The sequence below is a fragment of the Podarcis cretensis genome (assembly GCF_951804945.1).
Source record: "Podarcis cretensis genome assembly, chromosome: 6".
Classification (NCBI taxonomy): Eukaryota; Metazoa; Chordata; class Lepidosauria; order Squamata; family Lacertidae; genus Podarcis; species Podarcis cretensis.
This window is the reverse complement of record NC_137175.1, coordinates 67187306-67209196: the sequence shown is the minus strand read 5'-3', so window position 1 is coordinate 67209196 and position 21891 is coordinate 67187306. Positions and strand designations below refer to the sequence as shown.

The window sequence follows — 21891 nt, the reverse complement described above, 5'->3', positions numbered from 1 at the left end:
GGAGCGGGATTTTTAATATATATATATAAAAGGAGAAGTGTGTGTGTGTCGGGTGGGGGAGAGAAGCACAGGAGTATGCTAACTTTGAATTAGTCACTTCACCTCTCTCTCTCCCCCCCACCCACCCACCCACCCACCTACCTACCCACCCCGCTTTCTCCCCTCCTCCTTGCCAAACCTTGCGCTTTCTATGTCCGGGGAACCCAAGCCAAGGTGGAGGGCGCAACAGGCAATCGCGTGGCTTTCACCATCCTTAATCGCAGCAGCAGAGATTGCATAAACCTGGAGTAGAGAGAGAGGAACTGCGTTGGCCTCAGACGGTTCTTTAGTACCGTTTCTGCCTTTAAGGGAAAGCGGTAGAACATCTGAGGAACCCCAAACTCCGATTGGGGAAGAGAGAAAAGAATCAGATCGCGGGGAAAGCTAACTAACTTATAAAGTCTTGCGCTGGCGGGGTGGGTGGTCGTGGAGTGGGAGACTGCCCCGGACACTCCCTGCTTGCTAAATTCGGTTTATCTCTCTTAGCTAGAGGCGCGACGTTTTCTTGACAGGGCGAAGCAGATCCCAACAAGGGCTGCACCTTACGCCACGCGAGCCCGTTTCTGTCAAAGCAGGGGGCGACAATCCGATGGCTTCGCGTTGGCTGTTTCTCGGAAAGCGTCGAAGGCAAGTCCCCCCCCATGTGTCATTCATCTTTTTTAAAAACAACAACAACACCTCTCTTCTCTTTTCTCCCTAGCCGCAAGGGGAACGGCCAGCGATATGGGGATCGAAAGCTAAAACCAGATTTCTCCGTCGCTGAGGTGAGTTACCACGTTTATATTCCGGGATTCTGATTTTTCCAGCGTAGTGTCTGAACGTCTGGGTATTCTTTCAGCAAGTTTTACTTCAGATTAGCCACTCCTATTCGAGAGGTCAGAGGGAAATTAAATGAGCACCCAAACATGCATGATCTGATAAAGTGGATTTAAGTCCACAAAGGCTTGGAGAGCATAATAAATATGACAGGTCTTTACGAGCTTCATCTTGAGTAGGGAGAAGTCCTTATAGCTTTTAGTCAAATTTACTTCTAGTTACGCGTGCAGAGAATTCTATCACATCTCATCCTTATTTCAAAAGTAAGTCTCAGCGGATACAGTGGGGCCGATTCTGTAGTTACAGCCTCTGGTTTAGATCCTGAACATCTTAACTTGACAGCAGGTTGGGCTGCTTGTCCCAAGCAAACGCTTTTGTAGGATCGGCGAGCTACACCTTGATCCTGTGCACGTTTGTTCACCAGTCAAGTCTAGAAGGGCTCCCTCCCTCTCGTGGCCGCAACTTTAGCTAGAGCATCATTCCTTTCCAGACCACAAACAACCGCAGATTCTGTGCAATCCTAAATCGCCTCTCTCCTCCTCTTCCCCTTCTGTAAATCTCTCCTCGCTATGACCTCATGGATGGAGCTGGTGGTTGTTTGTAGATTTATTTTCTTCTCTTTTTGCCGCGTGCCGCGTGTCTTTCTTCTAACCCGGCTCATAAAATAGATACCCGGGAAGGCCGCATAGGTGCAGACAGTGCTGCTCGCGAGTTTACTGCCACGGAGTCCATTGGAGCTTTTATTCCACAGCAAGCGTGCCTAGGATCGCAACCCCATAGCCGCGAAATAGAGAGCAAATGCAGAGAGACCCAACTTTGGACGAGGACCACCCCTCTTCCCCCGGGCTTGGATGCCTCTCAGAAGTTAATGAGACGTTAAATTTGGTCTCCCCAGGAAGGTGAGCGTGCTTTTCTGGAATCCCGAGGCTACAGCCACTGGCGCTAGCTAGAGCGGCTGATCCGAGCAAGTCGCGCGCCGGCGGGAAAATCCGCGGAGCGCAGCGAACCGTGGCTCTCAACATTCCAGGCGGCAGTAGCCTAGACGCTTTTGGAGGGATGATCTCCGGACGGGGCAAACCGGCGCGCTGGCCTACGCGCAACTGATTGAGCCTGCTGCGGGAAGAGAGAAGCAGACGTGGGCTCCGGATCGAAGTTAAGTTTCCAGGGCTGCTGGCCAAACTAGCTACCCCCTCCTCTCACCTCCCTTTCCCCAGGGTTTCTTTCCATCATATATATATATAGCCCCCACCCGGCCACGTTCACCTTCAATCAGGTTTGAGAAACAGAATCTTCATTCAAAATTTAAAAATGGCTCAGCTTGCTGTTGTAATCAGCTCGGCATCCTATAGAAAACATCTGCCCCAAATGTGGGCTGTCATTTGCCAGCCTCGCTTGGTCAAGCCCCCCAAAACCCAGATTCCACGATCTTTCCCAACATATTGCAGGACAAGGGTGGGGAAGTTAAAAATGCCCCAGTAACCTGGACAGGGAAGAGGTTATTGCAGGTGATTCAGTGTCTCAGTGGATCATCACCATCTTTTATGCGACGTCCTTGCTTTCCATTTAGGAAAATGAAAGAAAATATGCTGGAAGATAGCTTGCTCTTTATTACAAAATGCGCAGTTTGCATTCAGTCGGACTTTTATTTATCTGCTGTATCACTTTTCACTCCCAAGACTCGCTGCCGGTTCATCATCTTCCATCGTTTCCATATTTCTTCCATTAAATCACCCTCTTTGTGGGTCTGCTCTTGTTTTTGAGGCTATTATTAGCCTCCTGCCATGGCTCGAACGCGAAGCAATGGGAGGACCGCCAAAGCTCTGATTCACCCGCTCCATGGCTCCTTCCCAGCAGTATTGGCCATGCCGCCCTCTCCACCCATCGCGGAAGTCGTATCGGCACTTCCGGAGGAGGGCTGGGGGGGTGGCATTTAACACCACGAAAAGCAGGCTAATAGGTCTTCTCCTTTGTGTCTGAATGAGAAATGTGTCTATATGAGACGGTTACCCTTAAACAAGGGGATGCAAAATCCTCACACACACACAACTGAGCAATGTTGGTGATGTTGCCGTTGCCCTCCTCCACTGTAAGCCACAAACTTTTTGAGTGTGTCTTGGGATCGGATTGAGATAACTCCATACTTGTTTTGGAGGCTGATTTTCAATAACCCAATAACCTTCCTGTTACTTTGGCATCCTAGTGTACCATACTCGCAGTGTATTGCCAAAACATTGGCCTTGAAACCCAGCAAAAGAATGGGGATTGATTTGTTTGTTTGTTTGTTTGTTAAGGCACTTTAACTAACTCACTCACGGGGTTGGATTAGATGATCCTCGGGTTACCTTCCAACTCTACGATTCTATCGCCTGGATCTTCTTTTGCCCATCGCCCAGCAGAGTAGAAACACGTGTTTGGGGCCTTCACCTGAAAGGTGCAAGCAATTACAGCCCGGGCAGGAGCCTCCCCGTTTCCCTGGGAGGTCTCTTACTTCTTTAATCTGTCGAGAAAGGACTAATGACTGGTGCGGGACAGCGAGATCGGAAATGAGATAGAATCAAGGGAAAATAATTTGGACACCAGGAAGCCTGCATTTAAGCTGCTTAGAGAAGAATCGTGCTTTAATTTTAGGACTCTGCTTTGGGCTGCTTTCTCTCCCCTCCCACCCACCGCGGGCATTTCTGGGGGCACCGTTAACCCTGTAGGTGCCTAGAGTTGTCGTCTGGTTTCATTGTGTTGGGAAGAGCTTTGGTGCTGCCACCAGATACAGAAATGTGTGTCTTTTATCTGTAGCAATCCTTATGCTCGCCACCTGCTATGACTACCCTGCAGTTCGCTCTGCCCACTGACTCCGATTCTGTGGTGATTGCTTGTAAGTATATATGCAAAGCATCGATCCCCAAAACACCTACAGTACGTGGACGTAAGTCCGTCCGTGGAACGTCACTGCAAACAATTCTGCTTTATCTGACTCTCCCCAAGACTTACTTCAATCATTTCAGAGACGGCCAACCATTCCCAACAAGATCTCCTTAATTTCTTGAGTCGTTGAAGACATATTAGCAAGCAGTAAAGGTTTAAGGAGATTTTGAGGGGTGCTGCCGAGAGAGGTTAAAACAACTCGGTTCATTTCTTCCTCGGAGTTTCTCTTCCTCTCTGTCCTCGGATTGCCCTTTCTTATCTGCAAATGATAAGGAACGTCTGCAGAAGGTTGCGAAACCTGCTTTTAGCATCCGATCAGTCCACGATTTATACAACACCACAACGACAAAATCTGGTTACAAGGGGGGGGTGTGTCCCAGCAGGATTGTGGGGAAAGTTGCACAATCTAAAATCAGCGGAAGATCTTTCAGCCAAAAGTTGCAACCTTAAGTCCTAGGGAAATCAGTGACAAGATTCAAGTAGTGTGAGAAGATATTGGAATCTGCAAGACATTTCTGACTGCGGCAAACCTTTCCTGAATTCTTCCCATTCATTAGGGTGATTGCTGTGGATTTTGTGCAAGAATTTGGAAAACAGCGTTCAAAGCAACAACCTAGAACACTTAAAGCATGCCCGCATGGCATTGCTGCTGTGTCCTTTTGCCTTCTCATCCTTTACCAGTTTACTCTGATGTAGATCTCATTATGTGCAGTGGAGTTTGTTCCCAAAGAAGTGGTAAGGCAAGAAAGAAAAAAAGATGGAGGGCTTTAAAGTGCATTTCTATCCTGGTTCCTACCTAAATGCGGAGGGAAAGCCTGCAGGAAGATGACAGGACGACCTTCTAAGGTCGAAAACCACATTGCCGAACGTGTTGAAAACCCGATGGGATCTGGAAAGCGGCGTTGGAAAGCCTGCCCCGAGATTTCCAAACAAAAGTTTTGTTTTCTTCTTCTTTTCACTGTGCTTCGTTTTTCACATGGCGCAAGATGTATTCCTGTGGGTATTTCTTATTCCCCAACGCGCTCCTAAAATCATTCGGCAACGTGGGGAGAATTTTGAAAAGCAATGGCGTACCAGGGCGTACCATTCCCTACAGAAATAAAACCAACATTAAAACAAACACACAAAAAGTCTTGAACTTATTCGTTAATAATAAACAATAAAAATAAATAAAAATAAGCTTGCGGAAATAGATTCCGATTACAGTGGTCAAAGTATATCAAGTCCAAAGGAGAGATGGAGCGTGGTCTTTACAACTGGCTAGTGCCCAAAATTATTCCATACTTTTGTTAAATACATTTCGAGGAAGGGAAAATAATGCCAAAATGTAGCGAAATCTTCTGCTTTCTCCCCAAAGCGATATTCAGAACCCAATGCATCTAGAAATCATGTGGCTAATAGTGAATCTGATGGCCACTGGTAAACATTTACTTGAAAATAAAAATAATTCAGAGCAATTGTACGCCCGAGCGAGCGAGCTTCAAACCGTAGCTCAATTCCAGGCGTTTGCCGCTGTCCCCAGTCACAGATGCTGTAAAAACTGGAGTGGGAGAGAGAAATCTGATGAAAGCTTATCAGTTACAGTTGGTTGACAAGGAAAACGCTGCTCACTCGAGGAATGCTAACTGCACATTGTTGCTGTGCGCGCGTGCGAACACATTGTTGATAGTCCTAAGAAATTATGTAGGGAACTTGAAGACTCTTATGGTTTGTGCTTTTGAGTTGGGATTAGTTTATTTTGAAAGTCGACTGAAATACATTTCCGTTGTCCTAATTCTGAATTGGACAATTTAAGATGCCATCTTTTTATACCTCCCGCCACCATTTTTGAAATTCTATATCAAATGTAAACAACAACAACAATAACAACAAAAGACGAGGGAAGAAGATAAAGGAAGGGGGGGAAAGGAGAATTTCCCTATTGTTGGGAAGTGCGAAAGTGCGTGGGTTTTGCGCGCATTTTCATATAACGTGGGTCTTTCTAATGGCTTTCAGCAATAATTCTGAATGCTGAAGAAAGAGGAAAGAATACTGAATAATTTGGGTGGAATATTTTTGCATGTTGTTTTGGTGGCTAGCTCAAATCTTCCAAAATGCAGCAGACAATACTTTACGGAACGGGTGTTGGGGCGGGATGCAATATTCCACCCCATTATATTTAGGTCTGACTGCAGCTTTTCTCTCCCTTTTACAATAAAGGCCGAAAATATACCTTTTTTGTGTATAACGTCTTCGGTCGAGTCAGTTGCAAACACCGCTGAAATTGTCAACCAATACGACTCCCTAACATCGTTTAACTAAGGACTAAGAACCAAGTCTTTAGCTGCCCTGCGCAGCCCGATCCTAAGCAGCGTTAGAGGTGCCACTGAAATCACAGCGCGGCAACTGCTACTAATGTTCGTCTTTTGAAGCTCTTGTAAACGCAGGTTGGGCTTTTCGTTGTGTGTTTCCTAGCCCAGCTCCATAGACTGCGTTCTCTGCATCCCGTTACCTACAGGCGTAAATTTTCTTAGTCGGTGAAACTTCGTGCCTCAGTGAATCTTGCACTTGGATATTTGTTGTTGGTTTGAGAGGAAAGGCCTCCTGAGTCCAGCGGGGCGTGCTTTGGAGGCGGATTACATAGGACTGTAGTAGTAGTGCATGTCTTTTCAGAAGTACCATTCCATGGAATTGGTCCCCCCCCCCCCCAATGAAAAATCTGGCATTAAAATGAGCAGGAGCTAATGGTATTCCTTCGAATCGTGTGCAGGAGTCGTTTAATTGGGGACTTTATTCTAAATAGTCAAATGATGGGTTGGATATTGATAGGCAGAAAGTAACAGTACTTTCGCTTTCCACCGGATCCTCGTGCAATATCCAGTGTTTGGAGGTTTTAAAATATTTGTTTATATTCTCTCTTTGTGCTTCTCTAGAGGCTGAAGGAAAGTCTCCAGAGACTGAAGCAAAGGATAGGTTTTTGTTTTACCTTTATTCAGATTAGTTTCTAGGAAGATTGGTTCACAACATTTGCACTATAATAGAGTAGTGCTTAACTCAGCATGACCACTTTACTGATCAATAAAAACCACTCCTTTCCTAAATATAAGCTTTGTTTGGCACTCCATTAATTGCAATGGAATTCACTTCTGTCTTATAGCCCAATGTAAAATATACAATCCCATCATTTGCAAGTTTATATTCAGCAGGGAATTCCACTGAATTCATTCGGATTTCCACTGAATTCCAATCTATACATACTAATGGCACAATCCTGTATGCATCAACTCAAAAGTCAATTCAGAGAAGAAACTTACTCCCAGGTAATTGTGTATAAGGTTGCAGCTTAGCTGTTACGTGCAGACAATTGGGCTGCCTGTGATGCAAATAAGTGATAACAAAGACAAAATAAAACGGTCTCTTTCAAAATGCCTAACTGAACAAATTAGGGATTTCTGAAATAAACTCCCTAAACCCCATTCCTGTGTAATTAGACTGCAGTATTTCCCTGTTGTGTTCAACATGAAACCCACAATTCTGTTGCAAAAGTAGTAACCGTGCAAAGCAATGCATATTTATTCTGAAGTAGAATTTACTCCCTATTAAATGTGTTTATGATTGTAGCTTAGGACTAAGTAAACATACATACGATTGCAACTGTGAATGTCCTCAAATCTGTACCATAGGATGAAAGCAAAAGATGTGGGATTCTCCCATCTTAGTTGCTGGTACCACTTTCTCTTTGCTGGAGCATCATAATAATCTCTGCTAGGAGAACAAATTGTGTGCAAATGATGCTGTGTTGGTACTGAGAGGTGCACAAGAGTCTTATAAAAGTAATGTCGTATAAATGTCACGTAAAAGCAAATGACAGGTAGGATTGGGGCCTAGATTTAGAGCAAGGTATAAACATGCATAGAAGGCTGATTGCCGAAGAATTGATGCTTTTGAATTATGGTGCTGGAGGAGACTCTTGAGAGTCCCATGGACTGCAAGAAGATCAAACCTCTCCATTCTTAAGGAAATCAGCCCTGAGTGCTCACTGGAAGGACAGATTGTGAAGCTGAGGCTCCAGTACTTTGGCCACCTCATGAGAAGAGAAGACTGCCTGGAAAAGACCCTGATGTTGGGAAAGATGGAGGGCACAAGGAGAAGGGGACGACAGAGGACGAGATGGTTGGACAGTGTTCTCGAAGCTACCAGCATGAGTTTGACTAAACTGCGGGAGGCAGTGGAGGACAGAGGTGCCTGGCGTTCTCTGGTCCATGGGGTCACGAAGAGTCAGACACGACTAAACGACTAAACAACAAATAAACATGCATTGCCATTTAGCTGAACTTGTGGCAAACCAGGATTATTCTTCCACATGGCAGTTTATTGAGGACTCAGGGCTGATCATGCATGCAGGTTTTGTGCAGAAGCCACATGATGCTGCCCTCATTAAAATACCACCTTATATATTCCTCCCCATTTATTCTAGATTTACCTTTTCTGGGGGTGGGGGTGGGGACTGATAAGGTTAACTACCCACCCCTCTAACAGAAATTTTGGATGAAAGGGTAGTGGCAATGTGTAGCGGGGAAGAAAATATGGAGTGGCAGTTGGATGAGGATGACTTCATGTGGATTCTGGGGTGGTGGCGGTGGAAATGCTTGCATGCACGAGCACTAAGTAAAGGTAAAGGGACCCCTGACCAGGTCCAGTCGTGACCGACTCTGGGGTTGCGACGCTCATCTTGCTTTATTGGCTGAGGGAGCCGGCGTACAGCTTCTGGGTCATGTGGCCAGCATGACTAAGCCACTTCTGGTGAACCAGAGCAGCGCACGGAAATGCCGTTTACCTTCCTGCCAGAGCTGTACCTATTTATCTACTTGCACTTTGATGTGCTTTCAAACTGCTAGGTTGGCAGGAGCAGGGACCGAGGAATGGGAGCTCACCCCATTGCGGGGATTCAAACTGCCAACCTTCTGATCGGCAAGTCCTAGGCTCTGTGGTTTAACTACAGAGTCCATAATAAACTGCTGTGTGGAAGTGCCCTGAGTCTAGATTTGCTGGAGGGAGCAGGTGGTGCTCAGATTTGAAACCAGTCTGTAGTGTCATAGGTTTTATCCCATAATAGATAAAATAATAAGATAGATTCTTTAAGGATACGCAGGCAACTTTTCACTTACCACTGAGCAACCACAGCCTCCCTGCCTTACAGAGTCAAGCCACCCTTCTAATTGGTACTAATTGGTGTAATTGCAAGCTCAAGAAAAATGATGGAAAGTAAACAGGTGAAGGAGAGAAGTATATCTGCATAAAGCACCCAATCCAGATTAAATTAGTGTGCTTAAATCACAGCCCTACGTGTATTTACTCAGAATCGGTCCTACTCATTTCAGCTGGTAGGTACATGTACATAAGGCTCCATCGTATATCCCATTGAGTTAATAGAATTGCAGCTGATGAACTTTCACCAGATTGTTTACTGGGGCAACCGTGTTTATTCTTCCCAAATTGTAGAGTGACTTTCAAAGTTTTCACAGTACGTCACAACTTTTTAAAGTTATTTTTCACCAGCAACAATAATTGTATAAAAAGCAAAATGTTAACAACATGAAAGGCATATTGCTTATATAAAAATATTTGTTAATCAGTGGTATGGGGGGCGGGGGTGGTGAGTGATGAAGATGTGTTTGCTGTGTGTGTGTTTGTGTGTGTATGCATAATGGCAATGACAACTTGTTTGGCCCCCTTTTGTGAGTACGCTATGGGGTGTCTAGATATCCCATTTCCTTCAACCCAAATATGCCAGGAACTCACCCCCAGTTCTTCAGGGCAGATTAAATTTGTCATCCCTATGCCAGATAAATTTCTCCCGCCAACCAAGTTGTGTAATAAGTTAACATATGAAAAGACAGGAATGTAGCCATTGTCTAAACTAAACCATATTTGATGGATGGGTCCAAATGATACTTCTCCTGGCAAAGGTATATGTCTATGTGTGGGGTGGGGATTAGCTTACAATGATTCAGTGAAGCAGGCAGTGGAAAAACACCACACCAGAGAATGAAGAGACCTCTGGGGCTTTAGCCAATTGAGGGATGGATACAGCCCTGAACCTGCAATTTAGGATAGATGAAAAGGAAAAGAGGTCTCTTGCATCTTTAGTAGTAGTGGGGAGTTGAGTCTCTTGAAATAATTCCTTCTTCTGGACAACTATTCAAGCGGAAGATTCCTGTCATCTTTATTTAAATTATTTTTAACGTGGCCACTCTACTGGAGTTGGATAAAATGAGTCTTGGGAAGCAAGAGTTGTAATAATGGACAGGCATTAAGAACGGACAAAAAACCAGCTACCTGTGAGGCAGCAAATGTCATTTGTTAAGGATGCTGGGAATTGTTGCTCTGTAAACTACAGTTCCCAGGAACTTAAATGTGCTTTAAATGTATGGTACACAACCAGAGTCTTACTAGCAGTAGTCTAGGTGTGTATTATTTCCCTGCCACCACACTAATAATCTCAGACTATTTTGATTCATTACAAATTGGCTCGAAGCATTGTGTAGTTAGAAAGTCACTGTGATGTAGTGGTTGGCTCAGGTAAGAAATGTGGTGTGACGGAAATTGTCCCTAACTGTTTGGTTGTGCTTGCTGGTGCTGATGGGAGTTGTAGTCTAAAACATCTGGAGGGCCTATTCCAGGGTTAGAATGCTGGCCTGGGGCCTGGGAAACTAGGGGTCAAATTCCCACTCAGTCATAAACTTGACTGGGTGATCTTGGGCCATTCACTGTCTCTCAGTCCAATTTACCTTATAGGGTTGTTGTGAGGGTAAAATGCAGGAGAGGAGAACAATGTACACCACCTTAAGATCCTTGGAAGAAATGCAGAATGAGAATATTGCTGCTGCTGCTTCTGCTATCAATATAGTTAATGTGGATGGGGAACTGAAGTGAGTTGGTTAACTTTGGACTGCCCTATACTTCACAGAGGTGGTGTTCCTATTCTAACCATTGTCATGCACTCTGAGTTTGAGATGTACACTCTGTCTTGCAGCAACCAGTGTAGTAAAATGTAGTAAAATCCAGACTGGCTGAGGCCTATTACAGCTACACCAAATCTTGAAGCTGCTTCAGCCACAGAGGCCTGACACTCAGGACCAGTCCAATATGTTTTGGTGCCTAAAACCAAGGTGGCACCACTTTCCAAAATTCCACATATAGAAGCAACTGGCAGTTGAATCTTACTTCAGCACTGAATTGCATTTGAATTGAATTTGAATTCCATTGCATTTGAGGCAGCAGGCAAGCTTAGGGGGTGTAGGGCAGAATGTTCGACAATGCACTTATGCCCTCCAAGGTTTTGTTGGCAGTTCCCCACCCCCCAGTATCCTCACCCCACCTAATGATGTGGATGGCCCTGCTAATAATCAGGAATGGGAATTTGGAAGTTTGCTTGTGCTGGTGTAGAGTATTGAGGCTAGGGACACAGCATGGTCAAAGGATACTTGCATATGAGAGAGGTGATGTTGCACATTGTGCCACAGTGTGAATAATTTTTATCCTGTCTTTCTACAAAATAATAATACAGCAAAGACAGCAAATACCATGCATGAGATCAGGTAGTCCATATTTTCATGCAAAGTACAGCTGGAACAGAACCCTGTATTCCAGCACAGAGCAGCACCAATTATTCCTCTCCCATGGGTTGGCAGAGTCAGTTCAGTCCTGAAGATACGTATGTCACTGACAAGCTGCCACCTGCAGCTCAGTGATTCACCATGCTGACAGATCCAGCCGCACTTGACAGTGGGTAACTCAATAGCCCCAGCAGCAGCAAAGGAAGAGAGTAGTTTGGAGTTTCTTGACCACTGAAGTTATGCCACTAATGGTACTTAAAATTTGAACAGCGTTTGTTGCCTAACCCAATAACCATGGCATCACTGGTATGGCTACAGAGTTCCATGTGGCCTGTGTAATGATTTCCCCCTCCATGAAATCATTTATTTAATTAGTTAAGACAATTTCTATACCCTTAATATATTAAAAACATAGCTAAGCAGCACACAACAAAACTAAAATAGCACTAATATGACAAAAATGTACAATAAATTAATCAGTACTAACTACTAAAAAGTACAAAAATGCAACAAAGTGTTGCATACAAAATGTAGCATACAAAATATAGCATACAAAATGTTGCTGTTGTTCTGTCCTCACTGGGGGAGGGAACTATTCTCAGAGGACAGGTTTCAAATATCCATGCTGAACTTCATTGATGGGAGCCACTATCCATGCCTACATCAGGCTGTGTGAGCAACTGAGCCACAATCAGGTAAAGTGAATAAGAGGATTTGAGACACAGGAAAAGTTTATCAAGTTGGGATGTCAGTATGTTGTCCCTCTGTGCACTTTCTAATGTCTGCCACATCTCAAAGAAGAAAAAAGGAAAATGGAATCTCCCAGTGGATATTTCATTCCTCCCCTTTCATCACCTATTTGCCACCCAGCTGAAAGGAAGACAATGGCTGCTACAGAAAGGATTCATATTGACTTACGCAGAGGAAGTAAACTCTACTGTATGAAATGCAATGGAGAGCCGGGATTCCCCCAACACTGCAAAGCTGTGCAGGGATACTTCCACACACCCCTCTTCACCATACATGGGAAGCTGAATAATTTCAAAGGTTGGGAAATTTTGTGCATCTGTGTGCATTTTGGGCTCTTTCATTTTGCAACTTGCCTTCCCAGGCCTAGATAATACTGATATTGTTTGTTTACTTCCTTTTGGAACTTTGTTCCACCATCTTGTTAAAATGTTCATTAGCTCACATCAAATTGCATGATCTGATATTTCCAACAGTGGCGTAGCGTGGGGGGTGCAGGGGGGGCCGGCCGCACCGGGCGCAACATCTGGGGGTTAGGGAAATCCACGGGTTAGGGGGCGCAAATCCACGGGTTAGGGGGCGCAAATCCACGGGTTAGGGGGCGCAAATCCATGGGTTAGGGGGCGCAAATTACTTGCCTTGCCCCGGGTGCTGATAACCCACGCTACGCCACTGATTTCCAACAATGCTAGTTAGTTTCTCTTTAAAACATCCTGCTCATTTGTTTGAAATAACAGTCAGTACCGCTTTCTCAAGTTCACATTAGTCTGGACAGTTAACAGCTTTCTAAATTGGTTCCATGTCTTGGTTATGCTAGATTCTGATGAAGAGACTAACAGCACAAGTCTGGGCACAATTACTCAGAAGCAAGCCTTGCTGTCTTCAGTAGGATTTCCTAATCAGGAAGTGTGTTAAGATGTATGTTGTATGTTGGCATTCGTCTGTGTCTCAAGACACAATGGAGTGTGCCTCGGGGGGGGGGGGCAGAGTGAAGTCAAACCACTGTGTTAGCAGCACCACAGTGACGTCCCCAAGGCACAAGCCTGGGCATTGTGCATGAAGGCCTTGGGCTGCCCAGACAACAAGACTCCCCTCTCAGCCTCACTGATGTGGTCCAAAGGAAAGCAGAGCAATACATTTGGCACAAGCTTGGTTGCCAGAGTTGGAGGCATACTAGTACCATCTAATCATCTTAGGGCCTCCACTCCACTTTCTCTTTTTAAGCTTGCTTTCAGCATTTTTAATACTACTTGCTCTTTTATGGCTCCAGTTCTAAACACACTTATTAGAGGATGTTCAATATTAAATTTAGCAAGAACTAAAAAGCATCTAAGCATGCAGAGTGAGCCTTCCTCCCAAAAAATATTCAAGTACAATGGTACCTCGGGTTAAGAACTTAATTCATTCCGGAGGTCCGTTCTTAACCTGAAACTGTTCTTAACCTGAAGCACCACTCTAGCTAATGGGGCCTCCCGCTGTCGCCGCGCCACCGGAGCATGAATTCTGTTCTCATCCTGAAGCAAAGTTCTTAACCCGAGGTACTATTTCTGGGTTAGCAGAGTCTGTAACCTGAAGCATATGTAACCTGAGGTACCACTGTAATCAGAACACTCTCTATTCTCCTATGTGTGGGATAGGGTATATGGATGACAGCTCCATAGGGTCAACCTTGTTCATATGTTCTTATAGACCAGGGTTTCCCAAACTTGGGTCTTCAGCTGCTTTTGGACTACAAATCCCATCATCCCTAGCTATCAGGACCAGTGGTCAGGAATGATGGGAGCTGGAGACCTAAGTTTGGGAAACCCTGTTATAGACAGATTCATGGAGGATATAGTTCTTGGCAGATTCTATCCCTGATGGCTATGTTTTATCTCCATTGTTGGAGGCAGTATGCTTATGAATTCTGGTTGCTGGAAACAGCAGGAAGGAAGGGGGCTGTTGCCCTCAGGCTCTGCTTGTGAGCTTCCCATAGACATCTGGCTGGCCCCTGTGATAGGAGAACACTGGACTAGATGGGTCTTTGGCTTCTTCCTGAGGCGTCATTTTACAAAGTAAAGATGGCTGCCAATTTCCTAAGCATAAAGCAAAATTCTTGTTCCATTCTACAGAAAAGAACATTTCACAACTGATGTGTCTTACTTGGGAACATGTGCACAGGGAAATTCCTATTTAATTTTCAGTTTCAAAAGAAGAAAGGTGGAAGGATTTGTTGCATGCATGCCTTATTACCCTATCAGTATAATGTGCCTTTTGACATACTAACAGTCTTATGTTATTATGTGTCGTAACCAGTATTTATTTGCAGTGAAGTTGGATAATGAAATGCAGTATGCGTGCTAGTTTGCTGAATTTTGTTTTACTGGAGGAAAGAGAAGTTGGTAAAGAGAAGACCGTCAAAATTTTATTCAGAGGGAGCGGGATGGAGAAGAGTAATCGGTTTAATTTCCAGGTAAACATATAGCTGTGAAGTAACGGTAGCCAGAGAGAAAGTGAGGGCTGGAATGGGCGTGAAGCAGGACCCCTAGCCAGGCCACAACAGAGGACTCAGGCAGATTTTGCCTGTGGCTTCAATTCGATTCCCTGCCGTTTATCAGATAAATAAACAGGACAGGTTTTTGTTTGGGTTTTCGCTGGCCTGACCGAGGGAGGTCCAGTCCCCTTGGGGCGAAGGAGCACGGATCTTGTGAATGACGCTTTGGGGCCTTCTCAAAATGCAAAGTCACTTTCTTTAGACAAGCGTTTGCGTTTCTGTAGGCTCCTTTTCCCCCTCCCACTTTTCCCTTTCCTTTCCTTTTTTTTTTGTGCTGGCTCACCGGGCGATCCAAGCAATTACTTCATCATCTCCCACCCAAGCAGCCAGCAGGGCGCTCGGCTCGCTCCAACGACCCACGTTTAGGAGGAAATAGAAGCTCCACGGAGTTCAGTGGGGCTTATTCGCAAGTAATCGCGCATGGGGGGTGGGGGGTGGGGTAGAAAGACAGACAGACATAAAGAAAATTCTCCAAAGTATTAAGATTGGTCTTTCGGACCGGGTGGAGGGATAATGCACGCGTCTTTTCTTAAAGCCTAATCTCTCTCTTTTTCTCCCCATTTTTTCTGTTTTCTTCCCCCTTTTCCTGTGTATTAAATTCTGCCATCACGCCTGCTCAGTGAAAGAACTATCCAAATAACAAGGGCCCTGATGCAGCTTCTTACTGGCAATGTTGCAGGCACCTTAAAAACAACAACAACCTAGCATAAACTTTGAATAGTAGCATAAAGAAGGATATGCTTTTTGAAAAAAGAAACCCAGCCAGACCTCCCTTCCCCCATGTCTTCCTTTCCACGCCAGTGAAAAGCGCCTCCTGTCAGGCCTTGGTGCGGTGCGATCCTGCGTCTGCTTACTCCAAAGCTAATTCTACTGAAGGAAACGATTCGTATCTGTTTTGTCTTCAATTCTTGCTTTTGCAAGGGGCAGACGGCTATACAGAGGGGAACGGGGAGACGCTCTTTCTGCCATCCTGCCGGATGGAGCCCTGCGCAAAGGTGCGCACCGCACCATGCCGAGTTGGAAAGAGAGAGGTGGAGACAATCTGCCCCCTCCCCGTTTAAAATTATATCATGCCTAAAGCATCCTGACAGACTCATACAGCAGCCGGAGAGGGAAATGGTCCCTTCCAGAACTAGGATTTAAATGTCAGAAAGTATCGCCCTATCCATGTCTATATCTGCGCGCACCCAGAGAGATTAGCAGTGCGCATGGTCCTTTCGAAAGTGAAATGAGCTACTGAATAGAAAGAACGCTGCCCCGAAGAGTTTACAGTGGAACAGCGCAATCTGTTAAATCCAATTGAGTTCAGTGGCATTTCCTGCCAGGTAAGCGTGTATATTGAATTCTAGTCTAAATCTGGATCGTGTGGGAGTCAAACAATTACAGAATGAAAGGTGCAGCACACCTAAAAGGCAAGGCTAGAAATGAAGAAATGTCTTTAACCAAGGGCAGCCAGTATTAAAATTGCAACAGGCAAGGCACCCTTGTTACACCGAACTCTTCCTCTGGTTGTGCAAAGCGTGGCGATGCTAAGAGTTGTCCGCCCAGTGCTCAGTGGCCCCTGCTCCCAGGTAAGTAGGCATAGGATGGCAACTTGAAAGTTGAACCCATTCCAATCCCACTCAGAGGCGTTCCACACTGAAATCGATGGGCACGATGCTGCAGTGGCGTAGCGTGGGTTGTCAGCACCCGGGGCAAGGCAAGTAATTTGCGCCCCCTAACCCGTGGATTTGCGCCCCCTAACCCTAACCCCCAGATGTTGCGCCCGGTGCGGCTGGCCCCCCCTGCACCCCCCACGCTACGCCACTGCGATGCTGTCCACTGATGTCAAATGGATCTGCTCTGAACAACACTTAGCTGACTGCAACCTTGGGTTTGGGTTTCCACGGTGGTTGCTCCCTCACGATCACGCACTCACACAGATTTACAAGCGAAGCTCCACATTTAAGGATAATGCACGCTCGGAAACGCGGCAGAAAACCAGCCTCTTGAAAGAGCTGTGTGTTGCTGGGGAACCAGTCAGTTGTAGTAGATCCTCTGGGGTCTCTGGAAAAAACAACTCTCGCTCTCTTCCTCCTCTCTTTCCCCTCCTGCTCACAGGATTCACCGATCTCTTGGGGTTTGCCCTGGCCGGGTCTCCTGCACAGTCTGGTGCGCGCTTCGCTTAGTCCTGCTTGGACAAGAGGGCTCCGAGTGCGGTTCCGGCTGTCCATCCATCCTTCCTTCCGCCTTCCCTGCTTCGCCTCCCCGGCAGCCCTCCAGGGAAGAAAGAATTGGAACGCCTCCATCTCTCCTCCCGGATAAAGGCCGTGAGAGGTACCCTGTATCTTTTCACTAACACCCACAAAAACCTCCATGGCAGCGGGGCTCTTCCCGCAGGACACCCTGCGCTCCCCCCCCTCCGCCCTCCGGCTGCAGCCGGAGCCAGAAAAAAATCAGGCCGAGGAGGAAGGACTCTTGCTCAGCTGCTCTCCCGGAGCCGCTTGGAATTGGGCTGCGCCGCTATTCGAAGCGATCCCCGCCGCTGCTTCCCCAAACTGCTCATCTTCAGCTTCTTGGTGGGGGATGGAACTGTGAGGCTTTCCTGCGTCTGGATATGGGGCAGGCAAGAGAAAAGCAGCCAGGCCCTGGGATCTCCTTTAAAAAGTTTTTTTTCCTTGCGCAGAATCCAAAGATGGACTTTTTAGGTTCTTTGCAAACTGGGCCTCCAGATGTGGTTGAATTCTGCAGCTCCCATGGATCCTGCCCACTGACCTGGCTGGCAGGGGCTGATGGAGGTTGGAGTCCAAAGACATCCACATGGCCACAGCACCCTCGACTGCTGCTCTAAAATTCACTGGCTAGGAATAGAGGAAGGTGCCAGACCATTGCTTCGCTAGCTCAGGGTTTTCTACAGGCAGCAGCTGTCTAGGATTTTAGGCAGGGGACAGCTTTACCTGGAGATGCTAGTGATTGGAGGTGGGAAGCTTGTGCATGCAAAGAACAGCAAAACCAGAAGTTGGCCCGGGGGGAACTTGACAAATCAGTGGTCTCCAGCTTGTATTGAACCAACTTCATTTGGTGTGAAGTTTGTGAAATCTAATTCTTCCCTCTTCCCACCACAGTTTCAGCAAATTGCAACTTGCTTATTCGCTTTCTATAAATGAAGCTTGATTTCAGCAGAGTTTAACCCAACACAAACAATAGTGATTGTAATTTCAGGTTTCCACGCTATTGACTGCGTGGAAGAGAAAATACCTTCTATTGAACATGGTCTTGAAAGGAACTGTGTTATTTGTCTCTCTCTCTCTCTCTCCCCCCCCCCCATTTCTTCCATTCTTCCTTTTTTGGTTGGGTGGTTAAATCAACCCTACAATTTCCCCTGGAGATGTTGAGATGTTGTGTGTAGAATGTAATATTATGATTTTATGTTGCCCTGATACCACCATCAAAGATGGGTGGGCTGTTTATCCCTAATACTTGTGTTAAAGTCTTTGCCAAAGAAGCCAAGGCCTAGTTTTACACACACACACACACACACACACACACACACACACACACACTTCGCCTTCAATCATAATAATTCCATCTGATCCATGTGGTGGCTGCTATCCAGTTATTTAATAACTGGAAGAGGAGTTAAGAGAGCAGGTGAAAAACCTATTCACAACTCCACCAAAGGAAGGGATGGTTCTTATGTTCTTTGGCTTCTCCAAAGGGGCATATTTTGTATGTATACAGTCATTTCAGGTCTCATGACTTGCATTATACCCATGAAGGAACAACAGCACAGCAAGCAATTATGGAATGGAAGTTTTATACATATATAAAAAACAGCAACACTATATGACATAAACAAGAAAAAGTAAATACTTCCTTCTGGCCACCCTGTGAGACAGAGGCAACTCCAGGGCAAAACAAAAAAGCACAACAACCTACCTCCAAAACCAAGGCAACCAAGAAGCAAATTAGATTTACTATGGACTGAGCTCTGTCTCATATATTATTATCTTCCCCCAACAGAAACAAAGTTATGTTTCACTTTAAAGGCTTGATCCTAAACCTATTGACTTGGAATCAAGCCCTATTGATTTCAACTGGCTTTATGTCCAAATTTTAAGAAAGGCATGAAGAGTTGTACTGTTCCCATGTCTTTACCGTATCTCTATGAACACTACCAGCCATTGCTCCTTTTGGATTTCCTGCCTGCCATGAAACAGCTAAAGCTCTATAAACCAGAAGTGGGGAATCTGTGCCTACACAGAAATTGATCCCATTGGCAGCATGGCCAATGGCAATAGATAATGGGAGATAGAATCCAACAACATCTGGACGGTCACAGATTCCCCAGCCCTGATCGTAAGAGAGTGGCACAAGCTGCCAAACTGGCTTGTGTCAGAGGTTCCATGATGTCGTCAAAGAAATGGTTCAATAGGCAAATAGGTTAACCAATCCACATTCCTCGGGGACTACGTCAAACAAAGACAACCCTGGATGCCACAAAGCAGGGAAGACAGAATTTGAATTTGGGAAAATGATGTGATTATGTTATTCTGTAACACCATGTATGTTGATGCTGCATTTAAAAACAAACAAACAATTATGCATGAGAATCCTAACACACATTTTTATATATAATTCTATTATCTTAAGAAGTAGCTACGTGGTTGTAGTTATAAATGGATATGCTGCAGGAATGTTATACAATGATGCCTTGTACAATCAACTAAGTGTAATGCTTCTATGAGATTCTTTGAAGGGTGTGATGGAGTAACTACTATCACTTGCATAATTTAACAGTGATTACACATAGCTCAACCTGACAATCCACATATCCTAATCTGGCAGTGCATAAAAATGTAATATTTATTATGATAGTGTTAGTCTCAACTAGACAGAAACATATTTGTTTCTAGACCAAGTTGGCCATCCTAAGTGTATTTTCTAGTGTAAGTTCAACTGAATACAATGCGACTTATTTCTAAGTAAATTTACATGATATTGTGCCATAAACTGTAATGTAAACATACTTAACTGGGAACCTAACCCTATTGAGTTTAAAGGGAATTACTATTATTTTTAGTACAGGCTTGCATCATAAGGTGGCAAACCTTGCATTATCTTGTGCCGACATCGTCAATAAACCTCATATTTAGAATCTCAGAATACTGGACACAATGGTTCCATGGCCTATTACAGCCTATTAATCTTGTGGGTACCAGACACAGAGCCTTATCTGTGGTGGCCCCACACGTAACAGTTTCCTTTCCCAGGGAAATATGTGTGAGTGGCTCTAGAAAGAACCTTCAGGGCTTCATAAAAAATTCAATAAATCTACATTTGGTTGGAGTGCTGTCGTTTGAATTTTATCTGTAGCTGCCCATTAATCAGAGGATTGTTGGATTTTATTGTGGTAGGGGGAGGTGATCTTATGTGATTTTATTTTTAAAAATTGTGAAGTTCCTTGGGAGGGCTATGCTGAAACACAGCTTGGAAAACTTTTAAGCCAGTCAATAAATTCTACAAAATGGTTTGGACAGGCAATAGTGAAGAACACGTATGGTATGTAGGCCTCACCTCTCCAATCCTGTCTACATCCTAGGGTTCTACAAGCTGAAAGGTTTCCATTGTGACTCAACAAGCAGGGAATGAAGTTACATTCACTGGACCTATATCAACAAAGGCATCCAAGTCAGAAATAACCCAAGTGATTTTTTTGTCTGCAAAGAGTTGTGCAAATTCTTCACAAAGGGCTATCAAGTGGTCCAAATTGTCTTCTTATAAGGTGGATCACAGTACGCCATTGACCAGCCCCAAAGGTGGGGATATTATTATTATTATTATTATTATTATTATTATTATTATTCTAATTAAATTTATATACCACCCTTTATTCGATGTTCACAGGGTGGTTTGCAACAAAAAAACCACCAAATAATTCTTTAATTGAGCTCTAGCCCATGTTTGGTTGGGTTTGCTCAGAGTTTTCCACCTGCTTCATTCTAGTCTTCAGTCCAGTCATTTTATTGGTCACAGTTCCCTGGAAAACCAGAGAACTTATGTTGGCTTTGTTCCATGGGAGGGGATGCTTGGGATTTGTGTGAACTGTCCTAATCATTTCTCCATTCCGGAAATTGACCAGAGCTTCATCAGAATCACCTGCCAAGGTGACAGCAAAGTCCCTGAGAGGCACCAGGAAACCATCTGGATCCATCAACCTCCTGGGGTGGTTCATCCTAATTGGTCCCCCATCCCTGCAGAGGTTCTAAGTCACAGCAAGTCAAAACCCCACCAGGTGGTGGTGAAGTCGCCACTTCAAATGTTACTTAAGTCTCACTGGGTGGACTACTCATGTTCAATCCCACACCTGTATTATGGGAATGGGGATGACCTGCCTTAAAAGGCCACTATATTAAGCTGAAATATGATGGATTGTAAATCATGATATGTTGTACTGAAAAGTATACTTCGCCCAGTAAAACATCCTAAAAGTTAATGAATGAATGAATGAAATAACAAAAAAAAGAGCAAAAGCCTACTATGGGGATGATTACAATGTTACAAGTACTAAAACAGTACAGCCAAAACACAAAACCAAAAAGCATACATATCACGTTTTATTTACAGGTGGCGCTGTGGGTTAAAGCCTCAGCGCCTAGGGCTTGCCGATCGAAAGGTCGGCGGTTTGAATCCCTGCGGCGGGGTGCGCTCCCGCTGCTCGGTCCCAGCGCCTGCCAACCTAGCAGTTCAAAAGCACCTCCGGGTGCAAGTAGATAAATAGGGACCGCTTACCAGCGGGAAGGTAAACGGCGTTTCCGTGTGCGGCTCTGGCTCGCCAGAGCAGCGATGTCACGCTGGCCACGTGACCCGGAAGTGTCTCCGGACAGCGCTGGCCCCTGGCCTCTTAAGTGAGATGGGCGCACAACCCCAGAGTCTGTCAAGACTGGCCCGTACGGGCAGGGGTACCTTTACCTTTACCTCAAAGCATACTATAAAAGCATCTAGATAAAAGAGTCCCATTTTCACCCTCTCTAGCTGATATTTCTATCCAGCTGTTACTGCTTTCTTTCCCAGCAGCTTGCACTGGTCGAAAAAGAGTCTAATTTCAGAAGGATCACTATTTGCAAGATCCTAATAATTTTAAGAACAACACTTTCAATTTAGACTCAAAGAAGCAAGCTGAGGATGAACTATCCCGGATTGAGAAGAGCTGCATTTTATTGTGACAGACAGGTTAGTGTATATGCACCCAACATCTCA

At 45.0% G+C, this 21891-nt stretch overlaps 1 long non-coding RNA gene across 1 annotated transcript; it reads left to right on the top strand.

Annotated features, from left to right (window-relative positions):
* The first annotated feature begins 142 nt into the window (after positions 1–142).
* On the top strand, positions 143–19980 carry LOC307219424. Its single transcript, XR_013840405.1, has 2 exons — positions 143–803; positions 16753–19980. It is a non-coding gene; the product is annotated as an uncharacterized lncRNA (long non-coding RNA).
* Positions 19981–21891: the final 1911 nt, after the last annotated feature.